Raw genomic sequence first — 14,622 nt, 5'->3', positions numbered from 1 at the left:
TCCTGCCGTCATCGCTAATTAATACAACAAGGAAAGGATATCACGCGATTCGTGAGCTATTTTGTTTGGACAGAAACGGATTTACTAACCAAATTCTTGACAAAATTAGTAATTGCAAGTATTTAAATTATATTAGATTATATTAAGTACCAGTTGAGTCCCGCGATGTTACCCGCGGTCATTGTCATACCGAGGGTGACGCTGCTAAATAAAATAGCATAAATTACTCCTTATATCATCAGCTACCTATCAGTGAAAGTCCCGTCAAAATCAGTTCAGCCGTTCCAGAGATTAGACAGAACAAACAGACGGACAGACAAACATATACATACTTACGCATTTAGTAAAAAGTGGTTATTTTATTATTACAAACAGACACTCCAATTTTATTTATTTGTATAGATAATTTGGAAATTTCATAGTTTGTTTCCAATAACAGCCAAATAGCAAATCATGAAAGACCGACTTTATTGTTAGGGTTCGAACTACTTTCCGATGCGAACAGTAGACGATAAATCAACTACACAGCTGTACAGTCGCGTACATAAATCAGCAGAGTCATCGAGTAACGTCGGGGACAAGCTGGAAACAATTACTTGGCTGCGACCAGATTCTGGTCACGTCGTGGGTTGAATAAGGGATTAAAGGTTCAGCGTATTGTGTTTAACTTGGTTTTTATCCAATATTGGAACGAATGAGGTCAGTGCGTTCTCTCCAATAAAATTATAATATTCACAGACTGAAATGTGGCCCAGTTATACTATACGTATATGTTACTGGTGGTAGGACCTCTTGTGAGTCCGCGCGGGCAGGTACCACCGCCCTGCCTATTTCTGCCGTGAAACAGTAATGCGTTTCGGTCTGAAGGGTAGGGCAGCCGTTGTAACTATACTGAGATCTTACAACTTATATCTCAAGATGGGTTGCGCATTTACATTGTAGATATCTATGGGCTCCAGTAACCACTTAACACCATGTGGGCTGTGAGCTCATCCACCCATCCAAAAAAATGGCACTTCATTTTAATGCTGTTCGCTGGTACAATTTTACCAAAATGTACGTCTTACAGAGATTTATGTACAAAAACTCCATTTTTTAAGAATCTTCATAACGACTTTTCCTTTCAAATCTACCTTTTCTTATCCATTGACTCGGTGGTGCAGTAGTTAGTTAGCCCTAATTTTTGGGTTAAGGGTCGTGGGTTCGATTTCCACTTCGAGCAAACATTCCTGTGATGAACAGGTCTGTTTGTTGTTTGGGTGTTTATTATCTATATATGTAGATATTTCAACGTATTCAAGCATCTATGTCAGTCTCTCGCAGCCATAACATAGCGAATTCTAATTTAGGGCCGGGCGACCGTGCGTGGTTGGTTCATAGTACCTTGAGCACACTTTGTGTCAGAACTATTACGGGAACATTAGTATCATTCAATAGCAGTATTTGCGGCCTATTGCTTGTTTCAATAGAAGTAATTTTAAGCATTAGCTCAGTAGAGGGCTATTGAGTTATCTGATGTTATTCGAAAATAAAGACCTTTTCTTCCAAACAACAGCTGATATTAACGCTAATTGTTTCTATTCCATTCATTAAATTTTCTTAGTCGTTTGCACTTTTGGCAGAGTGGTCGTGTTTCATCAGTTCGTGTGGTGGTGCATTTCACAAGATGTCGCCATTCCTCGCATACCTTTACCTTTCTTGTGCACTAGCTGCTGTTATTTGCTCGGTCCATCGTAAAGGTGATTTGGCGGTCTTGTACAGTCAATCATGCCCTGCACTATAAAGCGTTCCACTGAGTCGTCACCTGTCGCGACACATGTCCAAAGAAAGTGAATATGCCATTCTGAACGACGGAAGATAGATTCTGCTTCATCCGTTTAGTTTATTTTAAACTAGCTGACCCGGCAGACTTCGTAGTGCCTCAATCGATAAATAAAAGACAAACCAAGGGGACACATCAAAGGAAAAACAAAATTGTTATTTTTATTGAATTCCGAGCATTTTCATAATTATCTACCTTTTAAACCTCCTCTGGACTTTCACAAATAATCCAAGACCTAAATTAGCCAAATCGGTCCAGCCGTTCTCGAGTTTTAGCGAGACTAACGAACAGCAATTCATTTTTTATATATAGATTAGTGCTACAGAAAAATACGATTTCAGTTAGCTAGTGACCAGCTAAGTTCGTCGACTTATCGATTTTAGTACTTACATAGAGCATCATTTATATATTTTTTTAAAGAGACATGCTTTGTCAATTACCAAACCAAACGTTATATTTCGGAATCGACGGGCCGTGAAGTTTAAAAACAAACTTCGGTTTTACCTTCTGAAATTCCATTATCAAACACAACGGAAAAATGCATGAGAAAAAAAACCCGCCCTTAAAAATCACAAGTCGCTTATAAAGTTCCCCTCGATAAAATTGTTTCGTTCCTTTGGATGTACTCTTTTTTCGTACCAGTAAAATTAATATTCCGAGTGCGTGTATGCAAAGAGGGCATGGAAACGTTCGTTACGAAATCTGAGCGACACGCTCCATGAGGCGTACCGAACACAAGATCTAATACTTTATAATTCTGTTTTAAGGGCGTATTATTACATGCGAGCTCCGAAAGGTCTGGAAATAGCTTTTTTGTACAAAAAAATTTCGGCGAGAAACTTTGAATTGAAGTTTTGGATAGTTGTTTTGATGACTTGGGTCGAGAGAACACGTAATTGGGATTATGTTGTACATTATTTAACCTACGTTTTTCAAACTTTAAGGGTGGGAAAAAAAAGTTGCTCGCCATATTAGGATTTGTATCTTAGGTGTTGTATGAGGTGGCTAAGGTATTCACGATAGTATAGGTAGTAAGTAGCGTTCTGCGCCGTTCACGACAAAGGGTTCGGTGAGTAAATTAACCCATAGACACAGCCCACTAAGTTTCTCGTCGCATCTTCTCAGTGGGTCGCGTTTCCGATCCGGTGGTAGATTCTGGGAAGCACTGCTCTTGCTAAGGCTAGTGTTAGTAACGTCCTCAGGTTAGAGCCCTGTGAGTTCACCTACTCACCCAGAAAATCTAGTATAGCGCCTAGAGGTTACTAGGATAGGCAGGGAAAAAACAGCGTTCTGTGAGTATTATATCGGAGTATTTTACTCGCCAACAAGCATTGCAGGTTGGTAGTGGATGGTCAACTTGGTATTAATTGGTGACTTGAATCTATAGATAGCACAGCGTGGTGTTGCCAGCCATTGATATAGGATCTCCTATTCTTCAAAATGGATTATGTGACGGCTCCGCAATAGACATGGACAGTATTGTGACACTGAGTCATGCTATCATATCATCATAAATAATTCCGCGGGACATTTTCAAATAATGGCATTGCTAATGTCTATGAGTGGCATCGTTGACGTCTATGAGCGGCATCGGTGATGTCCATGAGCGATTTTCCTGACGTACATGAGCGACGGTAACCTCTCATCATAAGGTGGCCTTATACTCGTCTGCCTAAAAGGGCAATAAAAAAATAAAAAATCAGTTAATTTTAAGAGTTAACTTTTTTGTATAATTAACTTATTGATAAATTACTCCATTATTTTGATGATTAATCATCATCTCTTATTCGACTAAATGGTAGTTTTAATCATTACCTGGTAACACCGAATGGAGAATGCGTTTGTAATGGCCGTCGCACGTGGTATAGATACACAAACCGATTGACTCTAAATCATTTATTATTATTCTAATCCTTGATTGTTTAAGAAATTTCAGTGATTGTATAATTAAAATAGTGCGCAATCAACACTACAGTCTATATATTTCAATGTTTCCTGAACTTCAACGTTCACCGCGGATCCCTGTAATGACCAATCAAAGTCGCATCGGCCTTCCGACGTCCCGAAATAAAGTTATATACAGTTTTAAGACTTAAAGCAATACCTATCAAAGCCAGTAAAAATATAGCTAAACTAAAACACAACCTTATTTTTGATCGACAAGCGACACAAGTTCTCGTTTTGTTTTCGCAGGACGCGTTTACACGAAACTGACGGCTGACAGACGTCCCGGAATTGGGATTAAACCGGGTTAAACTCGGAATGTGTGTTTGGATTACACCTATAGTGTGGATATATAATGGATGTGTCATTCGGAATTATTTCTCGGTCGGATTTTTTGTTTGGATAACTATAATTATCGATTGCGATCTTTTGTGATTTAAAAATATCTGTTTTGGTTTCAAACAAGGAAATGTTTCCAATTACTTCGCCTTTCTTTTTGTTAATTTCTTTTGTTTGGTTTAGAAATAACGATCTCTGCCGGCTTTGGTGAGTTCGTCTTAAAGGCTCCATCGGCCGGGCGTCCTTGGGGTGAGCTGCGCTGTCTGGGTGAAGGGCTGACCGCGGTAATCCCCTTACCTCTCCGGGTTCTGGCCTCGGGGGTTTGGACAATTGGGCGGGAATCTAGGGGAGTCGTTTAGTGAGTAGGGCTTCCGTGAGTTAAGACATTGGTTAAAAAATTTGTATCCGTCTGGGATTCGAACACCGATACATCTCTCAACACGAATGCACCGGACGTCTTATCATTTAGGCCATGACGACTTCCAAGCTTATACAGGCTGACCTACCTACCCTTCCAATTTGGAATGAGGGGCCGATTGGCGGTCAAAATAGATAGTATTATGGTACCAATCTTGTATATTCCCTCCTCCCGGTGCGGATTACTAAATTATGCTTCGCGAATACACCTTAGACTTGTATTTGCTTAGACAAAAAACTGATACCTACTCTAGGATTAAAATTCTAGTACCTTTGTATTAGTTACGATACTAAGTTATTCAGTTTAGCTTGATTGTGGTTGGTTATAGATATAGTAGTAAGGTAATTTAAGCCAAACGCTTATATTGATTTCTCCAGTATTCCGTTAGACTCTGGTTAGACTCTAGTTGAGTCATTAGTGATAAAGCACAATCAGTCATTAAAATCAAAATTTTCAAAATATGATTATGAAAAAATATCTACCAATTCCAATTCCAGCATTTTTAAAACTCAATACGTAATTTACGTGAATGTGTAAAATCAAAATCCCAGCGATGTCATTAATTTTGACAAACGGATTCGAAAAGTCAACACCGAAGCGTTCCGACACCTAATTGAAATTAATTAAATTACAATTAGTGTTTTTAACATGGATATACGGAATCGAGTTAAGCCAATCGGAGCGTTGGAAGCGTTCCAAATAATGAATGCGACGACATCCCGATACAATATTGCAATGAAAGAGATTTTCATGTTACGGGTATTATGAGATGGCTTTGTGTTTATGTAACAGTATTTATTACGCTAATTGGCTGTTGAAGAGATTCGCAAAGTATACAGTAAAATTCGATACCTAAGAATCAACCATACAGTAAAAGATGGCGTTTTCTGGTAATCACGAAAATCAAAAAGTATTTGAAAGTTTGCAATCGCAAAATCATTCTAATATCCTATTTCAGCATGATATATTATGTTAAGATGGATCTTATTGAATTACCACTGTCTATCTCTATTTTCGTTTTTTTATATTTTTTTTATTGCCCTTGTAGGCAGACGAGCATACGGCCCACCTGATGGTGAGTGGTTACCGTTGCCCATGGACTTCAGCAATGCCAGGGGCAGAGCCAAGCCGCTGCCTACATAATTCACATACATTTCGTTGAAAGAATCATACCCGTAGAAGAGGAACAAAAGACTTAGACATCATAAATGAAATTGCTGGAAGCAATCCTAACTTTTATTTCAGAAATCATTCATTGTGAGCTCTTGGACGTGCTCGATGATCCCGCTATTTTAGTGTTTTTTTATTGTCCATGTAGGCAGACAACCATACGGCCCACCTGGTGGTGAGTGGTTACCGTCGCCCATAGACTTCAGCAATGCCAGGAATAGAGCCAAGCCGCTGTCTACAGTGAAATGTTGCCTCCACAAGCCTCGTTTGAAGAATGACATGTCATAGCGCTCGGGAAACACCACACATTTCAAAGCCGTTCTATTGCAAAGTCTTATTGCTTTATTTAACTGATAGCCCGGACTATGAAATTCGTTTATAAATAGTTTTATAATCTATGAAAAAAGGATACAGTCAATCTGGGTGACCAGTAAACTTCCACGATAACTAGCTTGTTTGGAATAAGTGCTGTATGGAACAGAAGTAGTCCTAAGGCATTTTTAGGATGCTTGGAATAGGCATGCGTAGTACATCAAACCTTTAGAATTGAAATGACTTAATTCGAAATTCTTATTTTACAGTAAACACCAAAAAAGTAATTGAAAAATTAATCTTTTTTGGTTTCTGTATTTTATAACTATAAGGTATGCGCTTGACATAAGCGATGATAGAGAGAAATAGAGAATAGAGATAATAGACAAAAAAATGCGGTAGATGCGGTAGTTTTAACTCTATAAAATCCTAATTTAATCTGTAATGCTACCCTTGTTCGGAGACTGAGTAATTGGCATTACTCTCTCTGTGGAGAAGTCTGAAATAATCTGCGAAATGTCCGTCAAAGCGAACGATAATAGAACAGGTCTGTGGATAAAAGGCGGAATTCTGCGTAGCGGAATATCGGATGCCGTAAAATATTAGATGTTACTTTCAGAAGAAAAAAAAATACAAATTCCCTCTTAAGCGTCAACTTCTAAAGTATGAATTGTAACGTTTCCAATGAAAACAAAATGAATAGTGACAAGAAAAATAACACTTTCGTATTTCGTTTCTCTTTTTGCAGTAGTACAAAATGGAATACTGAAGTGTGTGTGTGCTTTACGTATTACTTAACTTAATAAGTCGTCGTGGCCTAAAGGATAAGACGTCCGGTGCATTCGTGTGTAGCGATGTACCGGTGTTCGAATCCCGCAGGCGGGTACCAATTTTTCTAATGAAATACGTACTTAACAAATGTTCACGATTCACTTCCACGGTGAAGGAATAACATCGTGTTATAAAAATCAAACCCGCAAAATTATAATTTGTGTAATTACTGGTGGCAGGACCTCTGGTGAGTCCGCACGGGTAGGTACCACCACCCCGCCTATTTCCGCCGTGAAGCAGTAATGCGTTTCGGTTTGAAGGGTGGGGCAGTTGTTGTAACTATACTGAGACCTTAGAACTTATATCTCAGGATGGGTGGCGCATTTACGTTGTAGATGTCTATGGGCTCTAGTTACCGCTTAACACCAGGTGAGCTGTGAGCTCGTGCACCGATCTAAGCAATAAAAAAAATTATATTAATAAATTCCCGTGGAAGAAAGAAGACCTAAGCAAATCTGACTTTTCGGAGAATAAAACGAACTATAGTCTTTGGGTTTTCCAATACGGTAACACTAAAAACTAGTTCTAGTTAACTAGTGGTAAATAATGCAATTTTGCATGTCCCTATTTTTCTGGCCCGAAATGAAAAAAGGTTAGGACCGCTACAAGCTCGTAAAGCAACCGAAGGAACTGCTCAATCATGTACCGTATTTATCGTCTCGCTCGCTCATAGTCGTTTCAAGTATTCATGTCTCGCTCGTAGCTTCGCGCAAAATTAAGAACGTTCCTTCAAGAAAATGGCTTCGATCGTAAACTTTATTTTTTATTTGGCGTTTTGCAAATATAGTATGAGGTATTAAGATTACAGTTAGTATGAAAAAAAAAAAAAAAATTTTTCTTTTCTACATCAAAGTACATGTAAGTCTTGTAATGTTTTTTTTTTATAATTTAAATTTCGTATTTCATGATTTTTATTTTTTGTTTATTATTTAGATGGGTGGACGAGCTCACAGCTCCACTTGGTGTTAAGTGATTACCGGAGCCCATAGACATCTACAAAGCAAATGCCGCCACCCATCTTGAGATATGAGTTCTAAAGTCTCTGTATAGTTACAACAGCTACCCAACCTATAAAACCGAAACGCATTACTACTTGACGACAGAAATAAACAGGGTGGTGGTACCTACCCGTGCTGACTCACAAAACGTCCTACCACCATGAATGGAATAAGTAAATGTAAAATTATCGAATTGAGAAGTACCTAATCTTTCTATCGAATTTCAAGTTTGTTTTGTCCTTAGTATAACAGAAACATGTGCCGCATACTTATCGAGGGTTAAAGGCTATATTTAGTTAAAGGGATATTTTGCTAAATACGTGCCACTTTCCTTCGTAATTAAAAGTCCTTTTTATTTGGTATCATTGTTCAAATTTAATGTTTCTAATTCCGTGGACTGCGCAGCGTACCAACTTTTTAATCCTAAAAGAGCTCAACATCAAGGAGAGACAGTATCGTCCACGGAATAGATAAATAACCTTATTTATCTATTCCTTATTTATCTATTCCGTGGTATCGTCAACAGTTGAAATACGAATCCTCAAGTTCTTCGAGCACATCGCTCGTAATAAGGACTCCATTGAGCGGTTGGTGGTGCAAGGGAAAGTGGAGGGCAAAAGATCTCACGGACGATTTCCAACACGACGGACGGACCTCATAAAATCTGTGACTCAGTCCAACATAAATGATTGCTCTCACTCTGCGAAGCATCGTGCCATATGACGTCGCATCCCGAGAGCATCGGTATCGCAGGATTCGACTGATGCATGACTACGACCACTCTGTCGAGGGTGTACGACTAGGAAGAAGAAGAAATTAAACTTCAATTAAGTTTTTCAAATAGCTGAAGTTGTTTTTTTAAAGATATTTTTTCCACAATTTAAACTTTAAATGGCACTCCCGTAAAGTTGCAAAAATGTTGTTTACCCAAATAGCTTTTTACCCCTCGATATGTACCGCATCGTACAAACGTGGTAACAATCAAAATCCAATGGGGTATCAAAGCCAATGGGGTATGGGGCTTACTGGTGGTAGGACCTCTTGTGAGTCCGCGCGGGTAGGTACCACCACCCTGCCTATTTCTGCCGTGAAGCAGTAATGCGTTTCGGTTTGAAGGGTGGAGCAGCCGTTGTAACTATACTGAGATCTTAAAACTTATATCTCAAGGTGGGTGGCGCATTTACGTTGTAGATGTCCATGGGCTCCAGAGTAACCACTTAACACCAGGTGGGCTGTGAGCTCGTCTACCCACCTAAGCAATAAAAAAAAGGGCATACCTCTCATTATTCCGATAAAACCTATTGACATAAAACCCTATATCTAAATGATTTATGTGTTCAGATTTATTCCTTTATGGGCTAAGGTCAAATGACATTCACTTCCCTATCTCATTCAGTGTCAATTTCCAGTCTGGCTCATTATAGTGTAGAGACTTTGCTAATGAAAATGCTATTTCTGTGATCACAATATCGATTTTTCAGTTCCAGCTGTTTGACACATAGTGAATTTGAGTATCTGCGCGTTTAGATCTCAGTTTGGTCGTAGGTAGGGATATTTTAACGCAGAGCCTAGACGATCAGGACTCATTTAGTGTTTATTGGAGTTCATAGAAACTATTATAATGGGTGAGCATTCGCTGTGTTTATGTTTGCTTTAATCTGGTCTGGTGACGTCTTTGTGGCCTAAAGGATAAGACATGCATTGCATTCGTATCTAGCGATGCACCGGTGTTCGAATCCCGCAGGCGGGTACCAATTTTTCTAATGAAATACGTACTTGACAAATGTTCGCGATTGACTTCCACGACGAAGGAATAAGCATCGTGTAATAAAAATCAAACCCGAAAAATTATAATTTGGGTAATTACTAGTGGTAGGACCTCTTGTGAGTCCGGGCGGGTAGGTACCACCACCCCGCCTATTTGCAGCAGTAATGCGTTTCGGTTTGAAGGGTGGGGTAGCCGTTGTAACTATACTGAAACCTTAGAACTTATATCTCAAGGTGGGTGGCACATCTAAGTTGTAGATGCCTATGGTTATTATTTTTTTATTTTTTTTTATTGATTAGATGGTTGGACGAGCTCACAGCCCACCTGGTGTTCAGTGGTTACTGGAGCCCATAGACATCTACAACGTAAATGTGCCACCCACCTTGAGATATAAGTTCTAAGATCTCAGTATAGTTACAACGGCTGCCCTACCTTTAAAACTGAAACGCATTACTTCTTCACGACAAAAACAGGCGGGGTGGTGGTACATGCGCGTGCGGACTCACAAGAGGTCCTGCCACCAGTAAAAAACTTAACACCGGCTGTGAGCTCGTCCACACATCTAAAAAAATTAAAAAAAGCAAGCCAACAGAGATCAGTTTAATTCGTACGAAGCCATTTTGCAGGCTTCTATTCCCAAACAATACACGAGCCGCCAGTGTGAATGTAAACAAGGCGCCGCGCCACCATCGCATCGTTGCAATTGAAATTTACAATCAAAGTGCGCGCGTTTCAAAGGATTTAATGGCGCGATACACACGAGACAGCGTTTTGTTCGAAATATTCTGTCTTATTTCTGATTCTGGAATTGGTATTTACTTCAATAGTATTGTATTATGTTTCATAGGTATTTTAAGTATGTTTTATAATATGTAAATTGTTTATTCTTATTTATATTATGTATACTAGCTGTACCCGTCCGCTTCGCTGGGCATTTAAAATTAACATTATTATTTCTCACCCCCACAAGGATTCATTAACGCCCCCGCAACTGGTATAGGGAGTCCAACACTCATATAAATATTAGCATATTCATTAAGTACATGTATTTTCTACATGGATACCAAGTTTCAAGTCAATCGAATGCATGGTTCAGTAGTTATAACGGAACATCCGTAAAAACCACTGTAGATTTATATATTAGTATAGATATAGATTTATTAATATAATATTAATACGTGAAGCAAAAACTTTGTATCCCTTTTTACGAAAATTGCGCGGAGGAAGGAGTATGAAAATTTCCACACTTATAGAGAATATAGAGAAGAAGTGCACAATGCTAATATATTTTTTAAATAATGCATAAAAGATACATTAAATCAATAAATAAAACATTACACACACTACATACCATGTATTTGACGCACACACGCATGCATACTATTTATTGTCAAACTTTTGTTCTTGACGTCTGTTGTCAAATTGAGATTAAATATTGTTTGTCTTTGTTAATATTTTTTATAGTGTAGTCTTGGCGAAATTTGTGATTATAGAAGTATAAAATACAATCATAATAGTGTACAAACTTACAATTCCAATTATAGTCGAAATTCGACTACTGCGGGACCTCTAGTTAATATAAATATGCAAGTAATTTGTGTATATTTAAGTATGTATGTGTCTATGTGTATACAATAATTAAAATCTCAATTGATTGGTACATCGCGTGTAATTAGTTTCCAAACGATTCTTTTCCACCTGATGGTTGTCTGGAAGAGATCGCTCTTAGCGATAAGATCGCCAATAGTACTTTTTTCGTATTTAATGTGTCGCATTGTTTCTTTTGTCGGTGTACAATAAAGAATACTCTCTCTCTCTCTTCCACTACCACAATTTCTGATATTGCCAATATTATTAAGTAAGCCAACATAATAAAGGCATAGTGTTGATTATTAAATGTTAAACGTTTTAGCAATCTTTCTATTATTATTGAGTTTCCTCCACCTTGCGTCTATAATCCTTAATGGAGCCGTGGCCTCGTGGCCCCCTTTAATAACTTTCTCCTGAATTATCCTGCGCCACCCCTGCCTATCCTCGGCTATCTGGATGGCAACGTGAACTGAAGTGTTGAGAGTGGAGCGTATCTAGTCCGACCAGCGCATTGGACTTCTGCCACTGTGTCTTCTTCCATATGGGTATGCTTACACACAAAAATACAATTGAATTTCAACCTCAGCGCTCTTGTAAATTGGACCACGTATAAAACAGTACTAACATATGCAAATTCCTAGCCCGTGGGGTACAACTTCAATTTGTCAATCCTCACGATGTTGTTTTGATGTTTTTTTTTTTCAAACCGCCGAGTGGAGTGAAGCACTTATGAGCTTAAGGCCTGAACGAAACTGTGTTTAATTTTATGCCTTTTCTGACCCAAATATGTATACGTATATAGTAAATTTGGTAATGATTTGGTGGTCATTCGTGAATATTCGAGTTTGAGTGGGTTAACATTGCGATTAAAATACAAAAAGCGATCAAGAATCACAGAAGTTCATTCTTGTTTATGATAAATTGGATAATTCATAACATAAGAAGTTCTGCATAGTGTGTCAGGGATTTTGAAGATGTTAAAAAATGTCTTTATAAGTTTTTTTTATATGCCAAAGATTGAATGCTATTTCAATCTTACCTCATTGAAAACCTCGTGTCATCTGGGTCACTCATTATGGATTAGAATCGAATGCAGACATGAAGTGCAATCTGCCGTCTCATGCATAGGTCAGTTGGCCACTCCACTGAAGGAATGGTTAGTGACGGAAGTAAGGCACCAGACAAGGTGATCGTACGCAAAAAAAAATCCTGCTTCAATAATTAATCAAAATTAAAAAGTTTTATATTCAAACAGGCCTTTATAGGCCATTTAAATTATGACTTTACCACCGACTCGGAATGCAGTTCCTCTTCTGAGCAGAATCGAGAAAGAACTCAACTCAGGTTCTATTTTTTCCCAAATTAAATACAATATTATGTACTATAGGATCCACTGTCGTTTAGTAATCTATCACGAACCTTCATAATCCTGCCTAATGCTGCCGTGAAATTATCTGTCATACTTTCAAGTTCGAAGGTTGAATTAACATTATTGAAACCTCATGTCTCAAGGCAGGCTGTGGCACTCGCGTTATGGCGTTTCTAGATTCTTGGCCATAGTAAAACAAAACAAATTCTAGAAAACAATTTGTTTGTTTAATGTCCCTAGGCCCCAGGTTGGGTAGAGAGAGGGCTTTGACAGTATTTCGCCTACGCGACCAGTCTTGGGCTTTACTTTGGGCTATGTTAGCCCGATTGTAGCCGATACCACATCCCTAGAATTATCGAGAATTTTCCGCACATTTCTAGTATCGTTTTTCCGCTATCTGACAATAGATGGCGTTGTACCTCTCGAGCGTTCTAGGTGCTACTTCGATATTCGTTCGTCTATTCGGCGATAGATGGCGTTACTCTTACCGGCGTAACATTATTATAGATAATGGTCGACCGCTTTGTATTGTCATCATCGATTAAAATCCGGCACGATTTCAACGCCTTTGTTCATTTATGAGAACAATGTGTGAATCTATTTGTGACCACGACCGTCCCGAAATGTTCGTGCACACGTTTTGGGGCTAATTTCGCGTTGTTTGTGGAGCGTTAATCCTATTTGAAACTCACTTTAAAGTGCTAAAACTGTGAAATGTTTCAACCCAATCGGGAAACCGTACGGATACAGATACAAATAAATTACGCTGACTGCGTTTTTAGAATGGCATAACAACGTAGGGTTGAACTAACGAGTAATATCAACGGCCGTCTGGTGTAGTGGTAAGTGAAATGGTCACTACACAAGGGGGTCGCGGGTTCGAATCCCGCCAAGGAAAGATATTTGTCTAATAAATATAAAATATCTTTTCCAGTGTTATAGATGTATATTAAATATATGTATGCGTATAATAAAAATCTTACATTCATTTCCGTTATCTGATACCTATAACACAAGTTCTTTACGAACTTAGCACGGGACCAGTCAACGTCGCGTTCACGGGTATCGCCTTGTCGAGTTATGTCTCAAGAATGTCAATGCTACTGTTCGCTAGTTTTGATAGATGTTCTTCAATGCCCACCCAGTTCTGGGAAAACAGAGGAATTTGGCCCTTTTAATATTTTAACTATTAGCAGTTGGATGAGAATAAAAAGGGTACGATCAAACACAGAATATACAAACACATATCTGCGAACTTATACATTTAAGACTAAACAATTTTCTTGTTTCCACAAGCGGTTCAGGATAGCGCTATAGACAAAAATACCTGTGACCTGTAACTAATTTAACCAAAACATCATGTTCCCATTATAAAATGCACATAACGCAGTCAGACCAAAACCGCAAACTAAATATGGGCCATCAACACGTACAAGGAACCCCTTTATCTATTCCGACCCCATACAACGGGGGTGTGCTGCAGACGTTGACAAATCGAGGCGGTCTTGCCTGAATACTGATCTTCATTCGGTTCAACTAGGAGCATTGCTGATAAATCTAACTTGTTTAGTACCGGTTTATTGTGTTTCTGGCTAAGCATTTTCACAATGAAACGATGATAGTATAAGTATACTATACTTAGTCTGGCCGTAAATACTGTTACAAAGGAAAACAAAAAAAAAAATCTATGGCAAATAACATTTATTACTATTACAGTGTGTTAGTTTAATACATAAATATAAAACAATTTAAAGTATAAAAAGCTTATTCGAAGTGGTCTCCATTGGCTGCAATACAGTTCATTAAACGTTGAGGCCAGTTATCAATAGAAGCACGCACTCTTTCCATGGGAAATTTTTTCACTGCCAATCGTACGGATTGTTTTAGGGACTCCAAATTATCATGGCGTTTAGAGCAAGCCGTACTCTCTAAAACTGACCATAAATCATAATCCAGCGGATTAAGATCGAGACTAGACGACGGCCAGTCTTCAGCTCTGATGAAGTCCGAAACGTTCGTTTCCAACCAAGACTGCGTAGACCGAGCTTTATGACCTGGCGC

General features: G+C 38.6%; 1 protein-coding gene across 8 annotated transcripts in view; it reads right to left on the bottom strand.

Moving 5' to 3' along the window:
- The window catches only part of nolo (ADAMTS-like no long nerve cord), a 376,621-nt gene that overhangs the window by 88,672 nt on the left and 273,327 nt on the right, over nt 1–14,622 (bottom strand). The gene's annotated exons all lie outside the window — the stretch shown is intronic.

Source organism: Bombyx mandarina, chromosome 28 (genome assembly GCF_030267445.1).
Source record: "Bombyx mandarina strain Sakado chromosome 28, ASM3026744v2".
Lineage (NCBI taxonomy): Eukaryota > Metazoa > Arthropoda > Insecta > Lepidoptera > Bombycidae > Bombyx > Bombyx mandarina.
Note: the sequence above shows the minus strand (reverse complement) of the source record. Positions and strands in the feature narration are given on the sequence as shown.